Raw genomic sequence first — 21,239 nt, 5'->3', positions numbered from 1 at the left:
TTGTGTATTAATGCAACGAATGAAAGTAATTGCTAATGCGTCTAGACAATTGAAGATTCATGAACAGAATTATATGACGCATGATTTGGAATTAGGCGCGGTTGTTTTTGCATTAAAGACTTGGAGGCACTACTTATATGGGGTCAAAAGTATTATATATACCGACCACAAAAGTCTTCAATATATTTTTAATCAAAAACAACTGAACATGAGGCAGCGCAGGTGGATTGAATTGTTGAATGATTACGACTTTGAGATTCGTTACCACCCGGGGAAGGCAAATGTGGTAGCCGACGCCTTGAGCGGAAAGGACAGAGAACCCATTCGAGTAAAATCTATGAATATAATGATTCACACTAACCTTACTACTCAAATAAAGGAGGCGCAACAAGGAGTTTTAAAAGAGGGAAATTTAAAGGATGAAATACTCAAAGGATCGGAGAAGCATCTTAATGTTCGGGAAGACGGAACCCGGTATAGGGCTGAAAGACTTTGGGTACCAAAATTTGGAGATATGAGAGAAATGGTACTTAGAGAAGCTCATAAAACCAGATACTCAATACATCCTAGAATGGGAAAGATGTACAAGGATCTCAAGAAACATTTTTGGTGGCCGGGTGTAGAGACCCGTCCTAATCCATCCAGACAAGGTCCACATTGATTATAAACGATTCACAATAGTTGATTACATCGCGAGGTACTTGACCTCTATATGATACATTTTATAAACATTGCATTCGTTTTTGAAAAGACAATCTTTCATTACATCGAAAGTTGACAGCATGCATATCATTTCATAATACAACCAATTATAATTGACTTAATAATGATCTTGATGAAATCGATGACTCGAATGCAACATCTTTTGAAATATGTCATGAATGACTCCAAGTAATATCTTTAAAATGAGCAAATGCACAGCGGAAGGTTTCTTTCATACCTGAGAATAAACATGCTTTAAAGTGTCAACCAAAAGGTTAGTGAGTTTATTAGTTTAACATAAATAACCATTTCCATCATTTTAATAGACCACAAGATTTTCATTTCTCATAAACATACGTCCCATGCATAGAGACAAAAATGTCATTCATATGGGTTTAACACCTGGACCGACATTAAAAATATGCATATAAGAATATCCCCTATCATTCCGGGATCCTTCTTCGGACATGATATAATTTTCGAAGTACTAAAGCATCTGGTACTTTGGATGGGGTTTGTTAGGCCCAATAGATCTATCTTTAGGATTCGTGTCAATTAGGGTGTCTGTTCCCTAATTCTTAGATTACCAGACTTAATAAAAAGGGGCATATTCGATTTTGATAATTCAACCATAGAATGTAGTTTCACGTACTTGTGTCTATTTTGTAAATCATTTATAAAAATAGTGCATGTATTCCCAGTTCCAAAAATATATATATTGCAAAAGCATTTAAAAAGGGAGCAAATGAAACTCACAGTACTGTGTTTTGTAGTAAAAATACATATGACGACATTTGAACAATGCAGGGTTGGCCTCGGATTCACGAACCTATATCATTTGTATATTTATTAATACACATTATTGTAATCGAATAAGTTTATATATAGTTAATCTATTAATTATATCATTTTTATATTAATATATAACTCTTATATTCTTTTTGTATATGAAATTATTGATTATGTTATTTATGTATATACACCTAAAGGATTATTGTAGTTATATTAGTATCTTTATATGTTTAGTATTATACTAAAAATACCTAATTTGTTATATGTAATCATATATATAATGATAATATATTTTTCATATAGTTTTATGGATTATCAATATAATTATAGTGTGTGTATATATATATATATATATATATATATATATATATATATATATATATATATATATATATAATAAGTGTGTTTTTATTTACAAAATATTTATTTGTTAAAATGATAGTTTTAATGTTATTGTTTTACTAGTGATAATAATAATAACATTATTAATAATGATAATATTAATAGTAATAGTAATATTGTTAATAATAATACTTATGTTAATAATAATCATAATAATCTTAATAAATATAACAATGATATTAATACTAGTATTAATGAAAATAATAATGTTAATTCCGATACTAACGTTAGCAAAAATAATAATAATATTTTTATTGATCATATTGATACTAATGATAGTAATTTTACTAGTAATAATAATAATAATTATATTACTAATAATAATATTATTGATAATTATAATAATGATGATCTTAATAATAATATTATCTGTAATACTTAATTATACTAATAATAATAATAATAACAACAATTTATAGTAAAAATATTAATAATAATAAGAACTAATAACAATAATAATACAATTAATAATAACTACCTTAGAAGTCTTCTAAAAAACAAACTGTCCAGTACTGGACTCGAACACCCGACCTCTTGCTCACCCGCTTCTCTGCTTAACCATTGAACCAAACGTGTATTTCTGTTTTAAATCTATTCCTGTTTAATAATAACCCGTATACATTAGTATCTCTCTTCTTCATCAATAACAGTCGACCAACAACTCAACCCAATTCATAACCATGATTTATAATGTGTGTTAGGATTTATTGGTGATACAGAATCCTTCCAAAAGCGTTTAACTCGTTTAAATTAATTAAAACAGATTCATTTATTCAAAAATAAAACGCTGTAACAGGTATACCTTCATATTTGAACTCAGAAATCAAACTTGAATTATAAGACGTTTTAGCAAATGATTATAACATGAAAATGATTCCATTTCACCTTTAGAAACTTTCTGGAAATCCAATTTAACTTAAAACGTAAAAACGATCTCCAATTTTCATCAAGAACACTCGGTTTGACTTTTGACAGAAACTTTGACTTTCAAAATTTGTAATCGTTAAGAAGATTTGGAAGATGAAACTTGATAGATAGTTTAAACGAAAAGTTTACCACCGAACTGCATTAAAGGATTTTCAAATTAAACTCAAAATCGATGTTTTGAAAAATTGGTTAAGAACCGAGGGGATGAACTCGTTTTACGTTTGTTTTCTGTTTGACTTCAACAATTTAAATCGGTTAAACATTGATAGATGATAAGGATAGTGAGAAGAAGTTGTAATGGCTGTATTTTTCATAAATTGATCGATTATTACTATATCACGATTTGATAAGGGTGTCGACATTTGATTACAGACAAAAACCAGGACAGAAAAAATAAAAAAAATAAAAGCGTGAAGGGGACGGCTAACTGACTGCATATGGGGGTCGACAATATATTCAATCAATACAGGAAATTGGTACAGATTGGATAATGAAAGGAAACGGGTTTTGTTCATATCTGTTTTCCTTTTATATAATAAATAAACATTAATAATTTATGGATACATTAATAATAATAATAATAATGATAATAAATAATACTGATAATAATAATAATAATTAATAATACTGATAAATACAGTTATAAGGTTGATAATAATAATATATATTGTTTTATTTATAATAATGATAACTATAAAAATAATTTATTTTTAATGATAATGATAGTAATAGTCTCTAGAATAATAATAATAATACTAATACAACATGAACATATCAAATGTTATATACAAATATTTTAGTTTAGAAGTTATAATATTACAAATATGAATATTAATATTAACAACGATACTAAAGAAAGTAGTCATAATAATATTACTATAACAATTATGTTTTAATGTTTATTATTTATTATAATTTATGTAATATATATATATCCTTTATTTAATGTTTAATATTTATATTTATTACATATATATATATATATATATATATATATATATATATATATATATATATATATATATATATATATATATATACAAACGATGGTTCGTGAATCGTCGGGAATTGCCAATGGTTTACATGAATGTATGACAACATTTCAAAATTTTTGAGACTCAACATAACAGTCTTTGCTTATCGTGTCGATTTCAAATTAAGATTAAGTTTAAATTTGGTCGGAAATTCCCGGGTCATCACACCGGGTATGAAAGCCGATGTTGCTAAATACGTAGGAGAATGTTTAACGTGTTCTAAGGTCAAAGCAGAGCATCAGAAACCATCAGGTCTACTTCAACAACCCAAAATCCTGAAATAGAAATGAGAAAACATTACCATGGATTTCATCACTAAATTGCCAAGGACTGCAAGTGGTTTTGATACTATTTGGGTAATAGTTGATCGTCTCACCAAATCAGCACACTTCCTGCCAATAAGAGTAGATGACAATATGGAGAAGTTAGCACGACTGTATTTGAAAGAAGTCATCTCCAGACATGGAATACCAATCTCTATTATCTCTGATAGGGATGACAGATTTATTTCAAGATTCTGGCAGACATTACAGCAAGCATTAAGAACTCGTCTAGACATGAGTACTGCCTATCATCCACAAACTGATGGGCAGAGCGAAAGGACGATACAAACGCTTGAAGACATGCTACGAGCATGTGTTATGGATTTCGGAAACAGTTGGGATCGACATCTACCGTTAGCAGAATTTTCCTACAACAACAGCTACCATTCAAGCATTGAGATGGCGCCGTTTGAAGCACTTTATGGTAGAAAGTGCAGGTCTCCGATTTGTTGGAGTGAAGTGGGGGATAGACAGATTTTGGGTCCGGAGATAATACAAGAAACTACCGAGAAGATCATCCAAATTCAACAACGGTTGAAAACCGCCCAAAGTCGACAAAAGAGCTACGCCGACATTAAAAGAAAAGATATAGAATTTGAAATTGGAGAGATGGTCATGCTTAAGGTTGCACCTTGGAAAGGCGTTGTTCGATTTGGTAAACGAGGGAAATTAAATCCAAGGTATATAGGACCATTCAAGATTATTGATCATGTCAGACGAGTAGCTTACCGACTTGAATTACCACAACAACTCGTGGCTGTACATAACACTTTCCACGTCTCAAATTTGAAGAAATGTTTTGCTAAAGAAGATCTCACTATTCCATTAGACGAAATCCAAATCAACGAAAAACTTCAATTCGTCGAAGAACCCTTTGAATTAATGGATCGTGAGGTTAAAAGACTTAAGCAAAACAAGATACCAATTATTAAAGTTCGATGGAATGCTCGTAGAGGACCCGAGTTCACCTGGGAATGAGAAGATCAGATGAAGAAGAAATACCCGCACTTATTTCCAGAAGATACGTCAACACCTCCAACTGCTTAAAATTTCGGGACGAAATTTATTTAACGGGTAGGTACTGTATTGAGCCAAAATTTTCCATGTTTATATATATTAAATGAAATTGTTATTTACATGATTAAGTGTTTCCAACATGTTAAGCAATCAAACTTGTTAAGACTTGACTAATTGAAATAGGTTTCATATAGACAATTGACCACCCAAGTTGACCGGTGATTCACGAACGTTAAAACTTGTAAAAACTATATGATGACATATATATATGGATATATATATATATATATATATATATATATATATATATATATATATATATATATATATATATATATATATAGTTAACATGTAATTATGATAGGTATGTATCTCATTAAGTATTTTAACAATGAGTTATATACATAAAAATGAGACTATTGAATTAAGAAACTCGAAAACGATATATATAACGATTATCGTTATAACAACGTCTTACTAAGTACATATGAATCATATTAAATATTGATACACTTTTTTAAACATGTTAAATGATAAGTAAATATATCATTAACTGTATTAACAATGAACTACATATGTAAAAACAAGACTACTAACTTAAGGATTTCGAAACGAGACATATATGTAACGATTATCGTTGTAACAACATTTAACTGTATATATATCATACTAAGATATATTAATATATCATAATATCATGATAATGTAATAATTTAACATCTCTTTAGATATAATAAACAATGGGTTAATAATATTTAACAAGATCGTTAACCTAAAGTTTTCAAAACAACATTTACATGTAACGACTAATGATGACTTAACGACTCAGTTAAAATGTATATACATGTAGTGTTTTAATATGTATTCATACACTTTTGAAAGACTTCAAGACACTTATCAAAATACTTCTACTTAACAAAAATGCTTACAATTACATCCTCGTTCAGTTTCATCAACAATTCTACTCGTATGCACCCGTATTCGTACTCGTACAATACACAGCTTTTAGATGTATGTATTATTGGTATATACACTCCATTGATCAGCTCTTAGCAGCCCATGTGAGTCACCTAACACATGTGGGAACCATCATTTGGCAACTAGCATGAAATATCTCACAAAATTACAAAAATATTAGTAATCATTCATGACTTATTTACATGTAAACAAAATTACACATCCTTTATATCTAATCCATATACCAACGACCAAAAACACCTACAAACACTTTAATTCTTCAATTTTCTTCATCTAATTGATCTCTCTCAAGTTCTATCTTCAAGTTCTAAGTGTTCTTCATAAATTCTATAAGTTCTAGTTTCATAAAATCAAGAATACTTCCAAGTTTGCTAGCTTACTTCCAATCTTGTAAAGTGATCATCCAACCTCAAGAAATCTTTCTTATTTACAGTAAGATATCTTTATAATACAAGGTAATACTCATATTCAAACTTTGATTCAATTTCTATAACTATAACAATCTTATCTAGAGTGGAAATCTTACTTGAACTTATTTTCGTGTCATGATTCTGCTTCAAGAACTTTCAAGCCATCCAAGGATCCTTTGAAGCTAGATCTATTTTTCTCATTTCAAGTAGGTTTATCCACAAAACCTGAGGTAGTAATGATGTTCATAACATCATTCGATTCATATATATAAAACTACCTTATTCGAAGGTTTAAACTTGAAATCACTAGAACATAGTTTAGTTAATTCTAAACTTGTTCGCAAACAAAAGTTAATCCTTCTAACTTGACTTTTAAAATAAAATAGACACATGTTCTATATCTATATGATATGCTAACTTAATGATTTAAAACCCGAAAACACGAAAAACACCGTAAAACTGGATATACGCCGTCGTAGTAACACCGCGGGCTGTTTTGGGTTAGTTAATTAAAAACTATGATAAACTTTGATTTAAAAGTTGTTCTTCTGGGAAAATGATTTTTCTTATGAACATGAAACTATATCCAAAAATCATGATTAAACTCAAAGTGGAAGTATGTTTTCCAAAATGGTCATCTAGACGTCGTTCTTTCGACTGAAATGACTACCTTTACAAAAAAGACTTGTAACCTGTATTTCTGACTACAAACTTATACTTTTTCTGTATAGATTCATAAACTTAAGTTCAATATGAAACCATAACAATTGGATTCACTCAAAACGGATTTAAAACGAAGAAGTTATGGGTAAAACAAGATTGGATATTTTTACTTGTTGTAGCTACGTGAAAATTGGTAACAAATCTATATTAATCATATCCTAGCTAACTTATATTGTATAATACATATATTCTAATAAATTATGTAATCTTGGGATACCATAGACACGTATACAGATGTTTTAACATATCATATCGACCCATCTATATATATTATTTGGAACAACCATAGACACTCTATATGCAGTAATGTTGGAGTTAGCTATACAGGGTTGAGGTTGATTCCAAAAATATACATACTTTGAGTTGTGATCTAGCCTGAGACGTGTATACACTGGGTCGTGGTTTGGGTCAAGATAATATATATCAATTTATTTCTGTACATCTAACTATGGACAACTAGTTGTAGGTTACTAACGAGGACAGCTGACTTAATAAACTTAAAACATCAAAATGTATTAAAAGTGTTGTAAATATATTTTGAACATACTTTGATATATATGTGCATATTTGTTATAGGTTCGTGAATCGACCAGTGGCCAAGTCTTACTTTCGATGAATTAAAAATCTGTGAAAGTGAGTTATAGTCCCACTTTTAAAATCTAATATTTTGGGATGAGAATACATGCAGTTTTATAAATGTTTTACGAAATAGACACAAGTAAATGAAACTACATTATATGGGTGAATGATCGAAGCCAAATATGCCCCTTTTGCTTGGTAGCCTAAGAATTAGTAAACCAATCTACTAATTGACGCGAATCCTAAAGATAGATCTATTGGGCGTAACGAGCCCCATCCAAAGTACCGAATGCTTTAGTACTTCGAATTCGTTTTTATCATGTCCGAAGGATTTCCCAGAATGATAAGGGATATTCTTATATGCATCTTGTTAATGTCGGTTACCAGGTGTTCACCATATGAATGATTTTTATCTCTATGTATGGGATGTATTGAAATATAAAATCTTGTGGTCTATTATTATGATTTGATAATATATAGGTTAAACCTATAACTCACCAACATTTTTGTTGACGTTTTAAGCATGTTTATTCTCAGGTAATTATGAAGAGCTTCCGCTGTTGCGTACTAAAATAAGGACAAGATTTGGAGTCCATGCTTGTATGATATTATGTAAAAACTGCATTCAAGAAACTTATTTTTGATGTAATATATTCTTATTGTAAACCATTATGTAATGGTCGTGTGTAAACGGTATATTTAGATTATCATTATTTGATAAGCTACGTAATGGTTTTTAAACCTTTATAGATAAAATAAAGGTTATGGTTGTTTTAAAAATGAATGCAGTCTTTGAAAAACGTCTCATATAGAGGTCAAAACATCGCAACGAAATCAATTAATATGGAACATTTATAATCAATATGAATGGGACATTTCAGTTGGTATCCGAGCGTTGGTCTTAGAGAACCAGAAATTTGCATTAGTGTGTCTTATCGAGTTTGTTAGGATACATTAGTGAGTCTGGACTTCGACCGTGTTTTCTTTAAAAACGATTGCTTAACACTTTTGTTGGAAACTATATATTATTAACATGTAAATATTATGTGATATATTAACCTCTTAATATGTTTGATATTGTGTGATAGATGTTTACCAATAGTACAAATCCCATCTATTCACCTAATAATAATGAAGAGTCGAATATATTTTGGGAAGATTCACAAATTCTCGAAGAGGAACCGGAAGAAGAGGAACCGGAAGAGGAGGAACCGGAAGAGGAGGAACCGGAAGAGGAGGAACTGGGAGAAGAGGAACCGGAAGAAGAGGAATCGGAAGAGGAGGAATCGAAAGAAGAAGAGGTTCCGGAGGAAGAAATATTGATACCTATAGTAAATCGATTAAATAAAAGAAAATCCTCAACCAACGGACCAAAGTTAATAATGGTCAATGGTGTTTCCATCGAGGAAGCAAAATATTGGGAAGATTATCAATTTTCCGATGAATCGGATCCCGATGAGGATTCCGATGATGTTATAGAAATTACCTTGACCCATTTTAATAAAGCGAAAGAAAATAATAAGGGAAAAGGTATAAAAATAGAGAAACCCGATTCCAACCCCGATGACCTTTATATGTATCGGCAACATCCTTATTTCCTAAAATGTAACAATGACCCGGGAACTTCTAAACCACCGGGTTTTTCTAAACCATTATGGAAAACGACGGCTCGTATTAGAGGAACACCATATATTCCTAGAAAATTAGGAAAACGAACCAAGTCTGAAGAAGAAGAAACCAGTGATTCAGATTAGAGGGTTGTAATCATGTTGTGTATTATATGTATTGTAGTGTGCTTGTACTTTTACGTTCTATGTAAAAATTGCTTGTATTGTTTGTTAATTATTTTTTACGAATCTAATCCTTGTCTATTTTATAGTATTAAAACAAAATGGACGTTAAGGGTAGACAACTGAATATTTTAGAAGATCTACCAGAGGATATGATTGAGGAAATCTTGTCTAGAGTCGGTCAGAATTCATCAGCACAATTAATTATGGCAAAATTAACTTGTCAAACATTTGAAAGACTTTCTAGAAATGCCTTAGTTTATAAAAGGCTTTCCTTTGATAGGTGAGGTATATCACATTGGAGAGACTGAAAGTTACGCCGTGTTTTCTTTAAAGCGTTAAATGCGGGGAACCCAAATGCAATTTTACGCTACGGGTTAAGAACCTATTTTGACTCTACATATCCCAACATGGGATTTTGTGAATTAGAAAGAGTTTCTAACATGTAACATAAAAAAGCATGTTATGCTTACGGGTTAGTGATGTTTGCTTCTTACTAAAATGAGAAAAAGAACATCGGATTGCAACTTTTAAATAAAACCTTCCCACAAGTGACGGATTCAGTAGTTGGGGTGATGATAGTGCTCTAAATGAACATATATTTAGTATCAATATCCTTCCAATATGTAAAGCTTTTAGTTGTAATTGTTCTATTTTTATGTAATATTCATTTAAATAAATAAGTGCGAAGACAAAAGAAGAAAATGACGATTTGAAGACACAAATGACCAAAAAGCTCAAATGTACAAGATATAATTCAAGTGGTTCAATTTATTGATGAGAAACGTCTCAAAATTACAAGAGTACGTGCTGCAAAACGCAAAGTACAAGATATTAAATTATACGAAAGGACATTCGAAAAATCGAAACCGGGACCTGAGCTAACTATCAACGCGCGACGCAACGAAGCTAAAATTACAAGTCAACTATGCACAAGAATATAATATAATATTTAAATAATTATATAAATTATTTATATATTATATATTATTAAATAACGTCGACAAACTAGCAAACAAAAAATATGTGAGCTGGATCTGACGGCCATGCGATCGCATGGGAAATAGGTATAAAACTCATGCTAGTGTATGAGCCCATGCGAGTGCATGAGATTTGCACTTAAATCTCATGCGAGTTATACACCTTTTTTTTAATCTCTCTTTATCTCTATGTAATATATAATTATAATTATAATTTTAATTATAATTAAGATTAATAATAAATTATGGTTTAGTTGGGTTAATGTAAGAAATATTTTACGGGTTTTAAAGTCGGAACTCTGTCCGTGCAATGCTACGCGATTAATCACCACTGTAAGCTATGTTTTTCCTTTTTAAATTAATGTCTCGTAACTAAGTTATTATTATGCTTATTTGAGCCAAAGTAATCATGATATTAGACTAAATATTAAGACTGGGTTATTAGATTTTGTACCATAATTAAGGTTTGGACAAAAGACCGACACTTGTGGACATTGGACTATTCACTATTAATAGATAGGGGGTATTGTCTAATCGAATGACAACTCATTAAAATCTGCCAAACCTATCTTCAAATTAGTTAATCTAATAGTTATTAAAATGATTATGTATGTTCTATTTAGTGACGTTTATACGACATATTTTACGATCATTTAATTAATTATTCGGATTGGGTAATTGATTATTCATTCTGATCAAGTGGGTAAATTAATATTCATATCTTATTAAAACAGGGGTAGATTACATACAGTGACAACTGGTGTAATTGTTGACAGAAGTGATAACTGCGTCACAGTTTAAATCCTTAATTAGTTGGACTATTTGACTTCGATTATAAGGGTAATTTGACGAGGACACTCGCACTTTATAATTATGACCTATGGACTATTATGGACAAAAACCAGATAGACGTATCAAACACTCCAGGACAAAGGATAATTAACCCGGAGTAATAAATTAAAATCAAAACGTCAAACATCATGATTACGGAAGTTTAAATAAGCATATTACTTTTATTTCATATTTCACCGTACCTTTATTTACTGTCATTTTAATTACTGCAATTTACTTTATCGCAATTTAAATTCTGTCATTTATATTATCGTCATTTATCTTTACGCTTTATTTAAAATCGACAAACCGGTCATTAAACGGTAAAAACCCCTTTTTATAATAATAATATTATATATATATATAGCGTTAAACTTGGCTAGTTCCCTGTGGACGAACCGGACTTACTAAAAACTACACTACTTTACGATTAGGTACACTGCCTATAGTGTTGTAGCAAGATTTAGGTATATCCACTCTATAAATAAATAAATAACTTGTGTAAAATTGTATCGTATTTAATAGTATTTAGCAATAAAAATATAACTATTTCGTACCCCTCTGCTTTAACATTTTTATTAAGTTGTAATCTATTTTTTTTAAAATATAAAAATATAAAAAAATATATATTTATATTTTTAAGTTTAGTTAAATTAAAAAGTGTATATTTTTTTTATGTATTGTGAAAAGTTATAAAAACTAATAAGTATTTTTTTTAAATATAAGTTTTTATTATAAATTATATTTCATATATTAAAAACAAAAAAAAAATATAAAAGTAAAATCATTCGGCCTGGTACTGTAGCAGCCCATATTCAGGCTTGTAACCCTAGCCCATGCGATCGCTTGAAAATATAACGGGATATCCATGCGATCGCATGGCTTGCTCTGACACGCCACATTTTGACCTAGTACTGCAATAATTACGGATTATTAATTATTATTATTATTCTAAACCCTAATTAGGGTTAATTAATTAATTAATTAATTTAGTTTTTAGTTTTAATTTGTATTTTTAGTTTTAATTTAGTTTTATTAAATTTATAAACTTAATACTTTTATAAATAAATAATATAAAAATAATATATTTATAAAAATTGTACTTTTTACAACTTTATGTTTATTTTTATATTTTGTATCTTTTAATTTGTTTTAGCGTAATATTTGTATTTTTCGTTCGTATTTAGTTTTAAGTCATAGTTTTTCCATAGTTATTTTTATTTCTTGATTTTTAGGCTTTGCCGTAAAATCCCTTAAGTACTTTTTCTTTAGACTAAGATTTAAGTGCTTTAGAATTTTGCGACGCCGTTTTTAGATTTTAGTACTTTTTAATTTATTGCCGTTTTGGATATAGTATTCCTTTTAAGCTTTAATACCATTAGACGTAACTTTTAATTCTTAGTTTTTAGACTTTTAAGTTTCGACGAGCTACGTTCTTTTTATTATTTTTCGACTTTTTATTTTTCAACCTTTTTCGACGCACTCTTTTTCTTTCTTATTTCTCGACGCTCTAGTTTTTAGGACATAGAATTTTCTATTTCTTCTCTAAAATTTCTTTAAATTTCAATGAAAAATTATTTTAAGCGGTTAAATTGATAGACATCCAAAATTTTTTGGTTCGTAGTAATAGTTGGATTTGTTAGTGGCTAGTTGTGGGCTTCCGATTTAAAGGGTCCTGGCTACCTGCTGCATCTATTGGCTATTCGAAACGTGTGCAAAATCAGAAAAGTCTATTAATTTGATAACTTATATAATTTTTATCTTTTATAACTAATAGGATATTCAGTGAATGCACCGAGCAAAATGTTCACCACCATTCATACGTTCACCACCTGTAACTTGATCAAGACATCTAGCCAACATAGTCGCCGTTGATTTTTCTTTAGAATCATCATCTAGTCGAACAAGTACTCCAACTCAAATTCCCGATAATCCATTTTTTGAACCCGACTTCAAAATTGAAAACCCAGAGGATATTCAAGGACAATTCAGAGATCCTGAACCACTAATCATTCCTCCGGAACCACAAATTACTCATCCAGAGATTGTCGAGGAACAAACCGTTAAATCAGAATCCTCTAGTGATTCGTATTCAACAAATTCAATAATGGAAGTAACTGAACCTCTAAGTATGGAAGACCGAATGAGAGCCACACGCACGGGACAAGGTCACGCCATTATTAAGCCAGATATTAATGCGCCAGATTATGAAATCAAAGGACAAATCTTACACATGGTAACTAATCAATGCCAATATAGTGGTACGCTAAAAGAAGATCCAAACGAACATCTTCGTACCTTTAATAGGATCTGTACTCTATTTAAAATCCGAGAAGTGGAGGATGAACAGATCTATCTCATGTTGTTTCCCTGGACTTTAAAGGGAGAAGCCAAAGATTGGTTAGAATCATTACCTGAAGGGGCAATTGATACATGGGATGTTTTAGTTTAAAAATTTCTTAAACAATTCTTTCCGGCATCCAAAGCCGTGAGACTTCAAGGAAAAATTGTTACGTTCACACAAAAGTCAAATGAAACATTATATGAGGCGTGGACAAGATTCGGAAAATTGTTGAGAGGATGTCCTCAACACGGTTTAGATACTTATCAAATAGTACAAATATTCTACCAAGGATGCGATATCACTACACGAAAAGACATCGACATAGCAGCTGGTGGTTTTATTATGAAGAAAACTGCAACTGAAGCTCACAAGATAATTGATAATACAGCATCCCACTCGCATGAGTGGCACCAGGAAAAAGATATCTTTCGTTCATCTAAAGCGGCTAGAGCCGATTCTAGCCATGACTTTGATTCCGTTTCCGCAAAAATAGATGCTTTCGAGAGACGAATGGAAAAGATGAATAAAGATATTCATGCAATACGAATCAGTTGTAAGCAATGTGGTGGACCACACTTAATGAAAGATTGTCACATTGAGCAAACGATGGAACAACGTGAGAATGTTTCCTACATGAACCAAAGGCCGAGAAATAATTATCAGAATAATTATCAACCGCCAAAGCCAAACTTCAATCGAAATCAAAACATTCTTTACAATCCAAATGGGCCAAACAATAACTCGTATAACCAACAAGGTCCGAATAACCAACCAACTCAAAACAACACTTTCAATCAACAAAGACCTAGCTTATATAAACCACCACAACAAACCGAAGAGAAAAAGTCAAATCTAGAAAAAATGATGGCAAAGCTAATGGAATCTCAAACACAATTTATAACATCTCAAACCCAAACAAATGAGAGGTTTGATCAGTCATTAAGAACTCAACAAGCTTCCATTTTGAATCTAGAAAAACACGTAGGAACTCTTGCTAGCATGATGAGTAAGAGGGAACAAGGAAAGCTACTGAGTGATACTGAAGTAAATCCTCGAAATGAGAATGTTAATATGGTTTCAACAAATTCTGAAAAACCAGCATCAAAAGATGGGAAGGTTTTAGATGTAAGTAACAATGAAGAAGTTACAACACCACCACCCGAGTATGTAAAGCCAGTGGTGGCACCATATAGACCACCCATCCCGTTTCCAAGAAAAGGAGTTGAGTATGAGCAAGTAATAGGTAATAAAGTTTGTGATACCTCTGAAAAGAAGAAGAAGAATAAGAAAGTGCAAGAAACAAAAATCGTAAAAGTAAACCCAGTGAAGATAGTTCCACCAAAACCTCAACCCAGGTTGGGTGATCCGGGTGAATTTATTGTTCCTTGTCTACTTAGTGATTGTGTCATGTATGATGCATTAGCAGATTTAGGTGCAAGTGTGAGTGTTATGTCTCTTTCATTATATAAGAGATTAGGAGTAGGTGAGTTAAGTCCAATGGAAATGAGTGTTCGACTCTTTGATCAAACCATTAGGCACCCAGTTGGAATTGCTGACAATCTACCTGTTCAAGTGGGTAATTTAACCTTTCTAGTCGAATTTATTGTCATTGACATAGAAGAGGACCCAAACATTCCTCTAATTTTGGGTCGACCATTCTTAGCGTCCACCGGGGCGTTATTTAATGTAAGAGAGGGTAGAATGACACTTAGTGATGGTGAAAAATCGATCACTTTTATGAGTTGAAAGTCTAAATATCCACCAACTAAAACCGTTGAACCAACAAAAATGATTGGTAAGAACCATGTTATTTTACCAACTCCAACGGTAGTGCTTAGCAATAATAAAACGCCTAAGTGTGGGGAAGATGAAGTAAAACCTAATGATGACCTGATAACAAAGAACCCCGTTGTTGATACGAAATTAAATGACCCCATTATTAATAGTTTAATGAAGAAACTTATTAAACAGATTCGCGATGCTAGAACCATGGGGAACTTTAAGTTATGTAACCGGTTAGTATCTAATCTATCGCCTAAAGAAAAGGCAAAACTAGTTGAATTTGTGGATATTACACAGGAATCCGACCAATGGCTTAAAGCAAAAGTCACAGATATGCAAGTTGATTATGGTCCAAGAGAAATTGACAATGAAGTTTACCACAATTTTGACACCACAGCTACCTAAGTGTGGGGAGATTCAAATGTTCTAAGAAATAATGCTGTCTAGGATTAGTTGTTCTGTTCTTGTGTAGTTCCGAGAATGGAATCCGATTGGACTTTTCCACTAGCAGACACTAAAGAACTAGTTTTCTACCCCCATTCTGAATTTTTGTTTTGTAGGTTTTGTATGAAATTAATACGCTTTTTCAATTTAAGTTTTGTGTGAATTTAAAAACAAAAATTACTTTATTTCATTAAGTTTAAAAAATGATTTCTAAAATTCATCGTAAGTTGATGACTAGGTCATAGAATCGAAATTGCTTTACCCAAGGACGGGGCGAAAAATTTTGTTATCATTATTTTTAATATTATTGATCTAAAGTATACCAAAAAAATTAAAAAACCCAAAAATCTTTTCTTTTAAAACAATAGCTTTGAAAACGACAAATTGTAAATTTTGTCGAGGGACGGACTAGGTAAACATACCGAAACTACCTAAAGTAAAAGGAAACAAAATTTTAAAAAAATTATTCATTTAAATTGTTTTAATAAATAAAGGTTTTATATATATATATATATATATATATATATATATATATATATATATATATATATATATATATATATATATATATATATATATATATATATATATATATATATATATATATATATATATATATGTTTGTAGTTTATCTTATGTACAAAACAGGGTAAAACAACGTATTTTCAAAGACTGCCATTAAAGTTCAGCAAAAGCTACTAATTTTAACGACAAGACGTAAAATATCAAATGTGATATAAAATAATATGTTTGCAAACTCGGTATTTTTAATCATTTTTCTACACTAATCACCCTCATGAATTTAAATTTTTACTGATTTCTTGCAAATGAGGGCATTGCATGATCTCAAGTGTGGGGAAGGGTTATAAATTCTATCGGGTTTACACTTAGTTTAATTGCCAAATTTTGTGAAAATTTGAAAAAATTTCAACTAAATGAATTCAAAATCATGTTTATATATATTTATGAACGATAAAACTAGGTGTTAATACCGAAATTATTGTTACCTCGGAGAGAACATAAATGGAGAAACAACCCAAAACGTTAGAATTCATTTAAAATGGAATAGAGGAGAATAAAAAGGCAAAGAAAGAAATAAATAAAAGCTAAGTGTGGGAAGAATTTACCAGTTTCTTTAAAACACATATCACATATTTGGTACAGATTATTGCAGGTACTTTTACTTTTGACTAAACTAATCAGTTTTACCCGATTTACTTTAATATATTTAAAAGAGAGATGGATCTGCACGATGAATCAATTCCATCATTAAAAGGAAGTAAAGTCTTCCGGAAAAAAACATGCGCTTCTTGATTTAGGTCAGGAAGTTGTCGTCCAGACCAGCTGTAGGTTGACGAAAAATCTAGAAAAGTCATCTCTAAAATCAGCAGGAAATCCACGAACCTCAGCATCAAACAGGGTTGCCAAGTGGTCAGACTTATCCTAACCATGAGAGGATCTGTCTCGTAAAATGGGGAGGGCGCCGTGCAAATTAGCTTGATAAGACTAATGAATCAGACCCCCAGAAAGGATAATCTCCTTAAAAGATTAAAAATCAGCTTTTAAGCCTGATATTACTCAATCCTTGAGATTGACCTTAAAGATTGAGAATTACAAACTCATGGAATTCAATGATATCTAAACTCGAGCTTGAACGAGAAAATATTTTGATCAAATTAAAACCGATTTGTTTTCTGAAAATCCATTTTCAATGCGTTCATTACCATTGAACGTAAAATCCTAGGAATTCACCTAGAATTCATTAGGTCACCTGAACCAAATCGGGTGTCAACCGTAAGAATGGTGGTTGCATAGCATGGTCGAAGACAGGACCTTGTGCCAGACCGAAAAATTATAGGCTGATCTTTACTATTGCTCCTACAAAGGATAGTAATTGCATCTGACACGTTTTGGACCATGAACATCTGCATGTCATTAGACATTGCCTTAACAGTTGCTTGTTCAACGCTTTCCTTTACAACCGGATGGTAGTTTACCGAAAGGTAATATACGGAGCAAGTATACTGGACGTGTTGCTTTCCTAATACAAGGTTAGCAAGTGGGTAACACAAAACCACAAGTTTTTGAGCTAAAATTTTCAAATCTGAAACCCACAAAACCCACAAAAATATTTTGCAAACACCGGTGAAGGGTTATTCCGGAAAACTTATCTAGGGTAAAATCTAGAATGAATTTTCAAAAGATCAAATGTTTTCATAAAGATCCAATTTCCTTAAAGGATCTAAATTTTTATAGTCATATGGGACTGTAAACCACATCGTTACTATCATTGTTTATACCGCTGTATCAAAATCACTGATGTATAAAGTGTGAGAATAAAAAAAGTGATTCGAGTGAAGTGTGATTTTATTTCAAGTTCTATATTACTTGAGGACAAGCAACGTTCAAGTGTGGGGATATTTGATAGTGCTCTAAATGAACATATATTTAGTATCAATATCCTTCCAATATGTAAAGCTTTTAGTTGTAATTGTTCTATTTTTATGTAATATTCGTTTAAATAAATAAGTGCGAAGACAAAAGAAGAAAATGACGATTTGAAGACGCAAATGATCAAAAAGCTCAAATGTACAAGATATAATTCAAGTGGTTCAATTTATTGATGAGAAACATCTCAAAATTACAAGAGTACGAGCTGCAAAACACAAAGTACAAGATATTAAATTATACGAAAGGACGTTCGAAAAACTGGAACCGGGACCTGAGCCAACTATCAACGCGCGACGCAACGGAGCTAAAATTACAAGTCAACTATGCACAAGAATATAATATAATACTTAAATAATTATATAAATTATTTATATATTATATATTATTAAATAACGTCGACAAACTAGCAAACAAAAAATATGTGAGCTGGATCTGACGGCCATGCGATCGCATGAGAAATAGGCATAAAACTCATGCGAGTGCATGAGCCCATGCAAGTGCATGAGATTTGCACTAAAATCTCATGCGACCGCATGAGTTACTGTAGCAGGCCACATTCTATAAATTCAGCATTTTTCGGACGAGTTATACACCTTTTTTTTAATCTCTCTTTATCTCTATGTAATATATAAGTATAATTTTAATTTTAATTATAATTCAGATTAATAATAAATTATGGTTTAGTTAGGTTAATGTAAGAAATGTTTTACGGGTTTTAAAGTCGGAACTCTGTCCGTGCAACGCTACGCGATTAATCACCACTGTAAGCTATGTTTTTCCTTTTTAAATTAATGTCTCGTAACTAAGTTATTATTATGCTTATTTGAGCCAAAGTAATCATGATGTTAGACTAAATATTAAGACGGGGTTATTAGATTTTGTACCATAATTAAGGTTTGGACAAAAGACCGACACTTGTGGACATTGGACTATTGACTATTAATAGATAGGGGGTATTATCTAATCGAATGACAGCTCATTAAAATCTGCCGAACCTATCTTCAAATTAGTTAATCTAATAATTATTAAAATGATTATGTATGTTCTATTTAGTGACATTTATACGACATCTTTTACGATCATTTAATTAATTATTCGGGTTGGGTAATTGATTATTCATTCTGATCAAGTGGGTAAATTAATATTCATATCTTATTAAAATAGGGGTGGATTACATACAGTGACAACTGGTGTAATTGTTGACAGAAGTGATAACTGCGTCACAGTTTAAATCCTTAATTAGTTGGACTATTTGACTTCGGGTATAAGGGTAATTTGACGAGGACACTCGCACTTTATAATTATGACCGATGGACTATTATGGACAAAAACCAGATAGACGTATCAAACAATCCAGGACAAAGGACAATTAACCCAGAGTAATAAATTAAAATCAAAACGTCAAACATCATGATTACGGAAGTTTAAATAAGCATAATACTTTTATTTCATATTTCATCGTACCTTTATTTACTGTCATTTTAATTACTGCAATTTACTTTATCGCAATTTAAATTCTGTCATTTATATTATCGTCATTTATCTTTACGCTTTATTTAAAATTGACAAACCGGTCATTAAACGGTAAAAACCCCTTTTTATAATAATAATATTATTTATATATATATATATATATATATATATATATATATATATATATATATATATATATATATATATATATATATATATATATATATATATATATATATATATATATATATAGTTTTAAAAATATAGCGTTAAACTTGGCTAGTTCCCTGTGGACGAACCAGACTTACTAAAAACTACACTACTTTATGATTAGGTACACTGCCTATAGTGTTGTAGCAAGGTTTAGGTATATCCACTCTATAAATAAATAAATAACTTGTGTAAAATTGTATCATATTTAATAGTATTTAGCAATAAAAATATAACTATTTCGTACCCCTCTGCTTTAACATCAGGTGAGAAACAAGGTTTTTAGATTATTACGGGGCTGTTGGACATTACGAAACCCTCGTCCTTTTGACGACATTACAACATGCTGCCTAGCCAATGGTCATAACGGTTATTTTCCACAAGACCAAGGATGGGAAGTCGTCTTATTAAAACCAGAATGCATGACTTGTTTCTGGACTTATGAATTACGTGTCTTTATTTCCTTTGCTGAACAACTTGCGTATTAACTAGGTTTATCTTCAAAACTGTCCTGTATCAAAGTGCACTATATTTCATGTTATATGTAATATAGCGAAGTTGTAAGTTTGAAGAATATTTGTATGTGATATATTATTATAATCAATTTTTCATATGAAATTGTAGTAGTTGAATTGTATATTAGCTACTAAGTATGAACTTAACGGGTAGGTAGTGCCCGAATTTAAACTTATAACATGCTAATATGAAGAAAAAGCTTTTATAAATGAGTTCATATTATGCTACGAAATACTATTGACTACTCTTAATATTCTGTATGATTAACTCGATTCAGTTGGCTATTTTAAAGGAAATGGCACCGACTACTCGACACACCATGAATATGAGCGAAGAGGAATTTCGTACTTTTCTTGCTACAAACATAGCTGCAGTACAGGCTGCGCTACATACCAACAATAACTCTGAATCTAGCTGCAGTACAGGCTGCGCTACATACCAACAATATTTCTATATCAACTTTATTAAATCTTGTGGTCTAACACTAATATTGAAATCATATTTATGATAAACCTATGAACTCACCAACCT

The 21,239-nt window shown here is 31.0% G+C and overlaps 1 non-coding gene across 1 annotated transcript; it reads right to left on the bottom strand.

The window, feature by feature from the left end:
* Positions 1-13,979: 13,979 nt before the first annotated feature.
* On the bottom strand, positions 13,980-14,086 carry LOC139894956 (small nucleolar RNA R71). Its single transcript, XR_011775429.1, has one exon. It is a non-coding gene; the product is annotated as a small nucleolar RNA R71 (small nucleolar RNA).
* Positions 14,087-21,239: the final 7,153 nt, after the last annotated feature.

The sequence above is a fragment of the Rutidosis leptorrhynchoides genome, chromosome 2 (assembly GCF_046630445.1).
Source record: "Rutidosis leptorrhynchoides isolate AG116_Rl617_1_P2 chromosome 2, CSIRO_AGI_Rlap_v1, whole genome shotgun sequence".
In the NCBI taxonomy this organism is placed as follows: Eukaryota; Viridiplantae; Streptophyta; class Magnoliopsida; order Asterales; family Asteraceae; genus Rutidosis; species Rutidosis leptorrhynchoides.
The sequence above is the reverse complement of the archived record's forward strand: the minus strand, read 5'-3'. Positions and strand labels throughout refer to the sequence as shown.